The sequence below is a fragment of the Oryctolagus cuniculus genome, chromosome 7 (assembly GCF_051225735.1).
Source record: "Oryctolagus cuniculus isolate XC-2025 breed Fujian yellow rabbit chromosome 7, ASM5122573v1, whole genome shotgun sequence".
Lineage (NCBI taxonomy): Eukaryota > Metazoa > Chordata > Mammalia > Lagomorpha > Leporidae > Oryctolagus > Oryctolagus cuniculus.
The window spans coordinates 143,911,666-143,917,732 of NC_142873.1; positions in this window are offsets into that span (position 1 = coordinate 143,911,666).

The following is a 6,067-nucleotide window of genomic DNA, read 5'->3' on the forward strand; positions in this document are numbered from 1 at the left end:
CTTACCTGAGAGTTGCAAAGGAAAAAAGTTGGGAAAAGCACTGGGTCCAAAACCTGGCATCCAGTGCATTCCCCAAGGCGGCAGTTGCTGGCTTTTGAATTGGAACTGCAAATAAGTGATTTTCCCAGTCACTGTGCTGTGTTCTTTGCTTACTAATTTTTTTAAAGAAAAAAAAATTAAATAAAAAATTTATTTATTTATTTATTTATTTGAGAGGTAGAGTTACAGACAGTGAGAGGGAGAGACAGAGAGAAAGGTCTTCCATATGCTGGTCCACTCTCCAGATGGCTGCAACGGCTGGAGCTGTGCCGATCTGAAGTCAGGAGCCAGGAGCTTCTTCCGGGTCTCCCATGCGGGTGCAGAGGCCCAAGCACTAGGGTCGTCTTATACTGCTTTCTCAGGCCGTTAGCAGAGAGCTGGATGGGAAGAGGAGCAGCCGGGGCTAGAACCGGTGCCCATTTGGGATGCTGGCGCCGCAGGCAGAGGATTAACCAATGCGCCACAGCACTGGCCCGTTTTGCTTACTATTTTTAAATTTTATTTCCGGTATGGGAGATTTTTAAACACTGATTTTCTTTCTTTCTGCTGTTTTTTTTTTTTTTTTTTTTTTTTTTTTTTGAGAGGCAGAGTGGATAGTGAGAGAGACAGAGAGAAAGGTCTTCCTTTGCCGTTGGTTCACCCTCCAATGGCCGCCACGGCTGGCGCGCTGCAGCCGGCGCACCGCGCTGATCCGAAGCCAGGAGCCAGGTGCTTTTCCTGGTCTCCCATGGGGTGCAGGGCCCAAGCACTTGGGCCATCCTCCACTGCACTCCCTGGCCACAGCAGAGAGCTGGCCTGGAAGAGGGGCAACCGGGACAGAACCTGGCACCCCGACCGGGACTAGAACCTGGTGTGCTGGCGCCACTAGATGGAGGATTAGCCTATTGAGCCGCGGCGCCAGCCAACATTGATTTTCAATGTTAAACTTGATGAGACAACAATCTTTGTCGACTATGTTTTCTCATCAAATACCTATGTTTGAAACATGGTAGTCATTGAAATATTTTGAATTCAGAAATAAAAAATAGGGCTGGCACTGTGGCATAGCAAGTAAAGCTGCTGCCTGCAGTGCCAGCATCTCATATATTTCTGTAACTCTTTCAAAGAAAATAAATATTAAAAAAAAAAATTTATCCCTGTCCTCATCTTCCACTCCCTTGAGGTTACTATTCCCAAATGTTTTCTCTAGAATCTATCTGCATCTTTAAAAAAAAGTTATTTATTTGAAAGGCAGAAAGAGCAGGAGACCGAGAAAGATCTTCCATCTACTGGTTCACCCCTCAAATGCCTGTAACAGCACAGCCCGGCCAGACCTAAACCAGGAGACTGGAACTCCATCAGGGCTCCCAGCAGGCACCCAAGGCACCCTCTGTTGCTTCACAGGTGTATTAACAGGAAACTGGATTAGAAGGGCAGGGCAGAGCAGCTAGAACTCCAGCTGGTACTTAACCTGCTGCAACACAATGTTCATCCCATGTATTTCCTTTTAAGCTTTATTTATTTACTTGAAAGGCAGGGTTAGAGAGAGAGATCTTCCATCTACTGGTTCACTTCTCAAGGCCAGAACTTGGCTGATCCAAAGCCAAGAGCCAGGAGCTTAATCTAGGTCTCCCACATAGACGTAGGGTCCTAAGCACTTGGGCCATCTTCCCTGCTCTGCCAGGCTATTAGCAGGGAGCTGAATCAGAAGTGGAGCAGCCAGGACACGAACCAGCGCCCATACGGGATACCAGCAGTGCAGGCAGCAGCTTTACCTGCTATGCCACTGTGCTGGGCCCTCTCCCCCACCCCATGTGTTTCTACATTCTCTTCCTTTGTAGTTTCACATATTCTAGCAACTGCATAAATCCACACTTCTCTCTGACAGAGCACTATTGACTATTTACATACCTAGGAGTCTTCAAAAACTCATAGAAAATTGGCATTATCTTTTTAAGATTTTTATTTGAAAGGCAGAGATAGAGGGAGAGATTGTCCATCTGCTGGTTAACTCCTCAATTAAATGGCCACAATGGCCGGGGCTGGACCTGGCCAAAGCCAGGAACTTCATCCCAGTTTCCTATGTGGGTACAGGGGCCCAAGCACTGCTGCTTTCCCAGGACTCTTGTAGGGAGCTGGCTTGAAAGTGGAGCAGCTGGGACTTGAACCTGCATCCACACAGGATGCCAGCGTTGCAGGAAGGCAAGCTTTACACGCCATGCCACAACATCAGCCCCTATTTTTTTTTTTTTTTTTGGCCCCTAACTTTTAACTCCATTTCCTCAAAAATTCTTTAAAGTCGTCTGTGTCTTTGTAGCTGAGTCATTATATTATGCTATGATCATGTTTGGGGATAACCAACCCAAGATGGAGAATGGAGAAAAGATGAAGTTGAAAGTTCTTGATGTTGGAGCACACAAGAGATTTGTACTTTTGATATGTTGGCACTGAATTACTGTTACAGGGACAAAACTATGTAAATGAAAAAGCAAGGCAAGATACCTACAGGGAACAAAAAATGCACAACACTCATAAGGGCAGGTATTTGTAAAGCATCTACCTTGTGCCTGGCAGTGTTCTAATACACAGACAGCACCGAGACAGGGCTTTGCAGCTCTTCGATCCAATATGAGGAAAAGAAAGTGACGTTCCAGGCTCAGGTGGTGGCTGATTTCAAGTCCAGCCTAATGTGTACTCATATCTCTCGACCTCAAGCAAGTCATGTCAACTCCCAGGGCCTGCTTCCTAGGGATAGCAATTCCTCCTTTGCAGGGCTGATGTAAGCATTAACAGGCCATTTGCATGATGTTTTGGATCATTTTAAGTCTCAATACACAGGGGCTGGTGTTGTGAAAGTTAAGTCAGGGCCAGTGCTGTGGCATATTGGGTAAAGCTGTTGTCTGCAGTGCCGGCATCCCACATGCCCACAGGTTCGAGTCCCAGCTGTGTTACTACCGACCAAGCTCTCTGCTATGGCCTGGGAAAGCAAAATAAGATGGCCCAAGTCCTTGGGCCCCTGCACCCACGTGGGAAACCTGGAAGAAGCTACTGGCTTCAGGTTGGCCCAGCTCAGGCTATTGAGGCCATTTGGGGAGTGAACCAGCAGATAGAAGACTTTCTCTCTCTGCCTCTTTGTAAAAAGAAAAGAAAGGGGGCCGACGCCTTGGCTCAATAGGTTAATCCTCCGCCTGCGGCGCCAGTATCCCATATGGGTGCCGGGTTCTAGCCCTGGTTGCTCCTCTTCCAGTCCAGCTCTCTGCTGTGGCCCGGGAGTGCAGTGGAGGATGGCCCAAGTGCTTGGGCCCTGCACCCGCATGGGAGACCAGGAAGAGGCACCTAGCTCCTGGCTTCGGATCGGCGCAGCGCCAGCCGTGGTGGCCATTTGGGGGGTGAACCAACGGAAGTAAAACCTTTCTCTGTCTATAAATCTGTCAAATAAAAAAAAAAAAAAAGAAAAGAAAAAAAGTGCTTCGACGCTGTGGCGCAGCAGGTTAAAGCTCTGACCTGAAGCGCCGGCATCTCATATGGACCCCGATTCTAGTCCCGGCTGCTCCTCTTCTGAACCACCTCTCTGCTATGGCCTGGGACATCTTGGGGAGTGAACCTCTCTACCTGTCTCTGTAACTCTTTCAAATAAATATATCTTTAGAAAGGAAAAAAAAAAAAAAGGAAGTTAAGCCACCACCTGCAACACTGGCATCCCATATGGGCTGCTCCACTTCCAATTCAGCTCCCGAATAATGTGTCTGGGAAATCAGTGGAAGATGGCCCAAGTCCTTTGGCCCCTGCATTCACATGGCAGGACTGGATGGAGTTCCAGGTTCCTGACTTCACCCCCAGCCCCAGCGATTGCAGTGATTTGGGGAGCAAACTAACGGATGGAAAGATCTGTTCATCTCTGTAACTCTACCCTTCAAATAAACAAATCTTTAAAAATAACCAGGTCTCAATACACAGCAGTTGTTCCTGAGAATGGGGTTCTTGGGTTGGTGCACCATATGGCAGCACCTGGGTTTGAGCTTTTTTTTCAAAGATATTTATTTGGGGGTCAGCGCTGTAGTGTAGCAGGTAAAGCCAACATCCCATATGGGCACCGGTTCAAGTCCTGGCTGCTCCACTTCCGATCCAGTTCTCTTCTATGGCTTGGGAAAGCAGAAGATGGCCCAAGTCCTTGGGCCCCTGCACTTGCATGGGAGACCTGGAAGAAGCTCCTGACTTCGAATCAGCACAGCTCCAGCCGTTGCAGCCAATAGGGGAGTGAACCAGAGGATGGAAGACCTCTCTCCCTCTCCTTCTTTCTCTGTGTAACTCTAACTTTCAAATAAATAAATAAAGCTTTAAAGAAAAATAAGTAAAAAAATAAGTTAAAAAAAAAAAAAAAGAAAAAAGGATATGGAATGGGGCCAGCATTGTGGTCTAACAGGTTAAGCCACTGCCTGCAATGCTGGCATCCCCCATAGGCACTAGCTGAAGTCCCGGCTACTCCACTTCCGATCCAGCTCTTTGCTATGGCCTGGGAAAGCAGTAGCAGATGGCCCAGTCCTAGGGCCCCTGCACCCACGTGGGAGACCTGGAAGAATCTCCTGGCTCCTGATCAGCACAGCTCCAGCTGTTGTGACCATTTGTGGAATGAATCAGCAGATGGAAGCTCTTCCTCTGCCTCTCTGTAACTCTGCCTTCCAAATAAACAAATATATCTTAAGAAAAAATAAGTAAAAATTTATTTCTGTGCAAAAATATAGCTGGTGGAGCCAGCATTGTGAAGCATATTAAGTTGCTGCCTGCGACACTGCCACCATTACATGCGGGAGCTGGTGCAGGTTCCAGCAGTTCCAGTGTTTTTTTTTTTTTTTTTTTTTTTTAAGATTGATTTATTTTACTTAAAAGTCAAGAGTTACACAGAGGCAGAGGCAGAGACAATGTTCTTCCATCCGCTGGTTCACTCCCCAGTTGTCCACAATGGGCAGAGATGCACCAATCTGAAGCCAGGAGCCAGGGGTTTCTTCCAGGTCTCCCAGGTGGGTGCAGGGGGCCATCTTCCACTGCCTTCCCAGGCCATAGAAAAGAGCTGGATAGGAAATGGAGTAGCCAGGACACGAACCGGCGCCCAAATGGGATGTTGGCACTGCAGGCAGTGGCTTTACCCGCTACGCCACAGCGCCAGCCCCTGCTCCACTTCTGACAGCTCCCTGGTGGTAGGCCTGAAGAAAGCAGTGCACGATGGCCCAGAAATAATGAATCCACACACACACACACACACACAGAGCTGGTAATATGAATTTCCCATGAATTTCTGGAGCCCATGCAATGTCCACTGCAACTTTTTCAAAAATGGAAATTTTTGTTTTAAAGATTTGAAAAGCCAAGACAGAGAGGGAGACACTTCTTCCATTCACTGGTTCACGCCCCAGATGACTCCAACAGCCAGGGCTGGACCAGGCTCAAGTCAGCAGCTATGAACTCCAACTGGGTCTCCCTGGTGGTGGTAGGGGTCCAGGCACGTTGGCCACCCTGCACTGCTTTCCCACAATGCCAGCCCCATGATATTCTATTTTGGCTTGGTCCAAGCCCATGGCATAATTAGCCACATGTGATGACTAAGTACTCAAAGTACAGTTTCTACAACTGAGAGAACTTACGTTAAACTGATTAAAATGTAAAGAGCCACACGTAGCTAGTGATGGCTGTACCGGACAGGTCAGCTGTGTGAGTGATTTGGTTGTTCAAATGTGAAACTACATTAACATCCCAAAGTTGTTACTGTGCAGATGATCATGTTTAAACAAACACACCAGCTCTTCAAGAACACCACAAGCAGCTCAGCAGGCCTTCCTCACCTGTACTGTACTCAAAAATCTTGGCTTGGCGTTAGGATATTAATGTTTCCTTCCCACTTCTCTTGCGCTGTGCAGAATCATTATTAAAAAATCCACAGATTCCGAGCACAACTCAACTCTTTCCTCCCTTTTGGATTACAGACACTGGCTGGCTGGCAGGCAACAGGGACATCACTTGGGTTGTGGCCCCGACACCAGGTCCACAGGCCTGG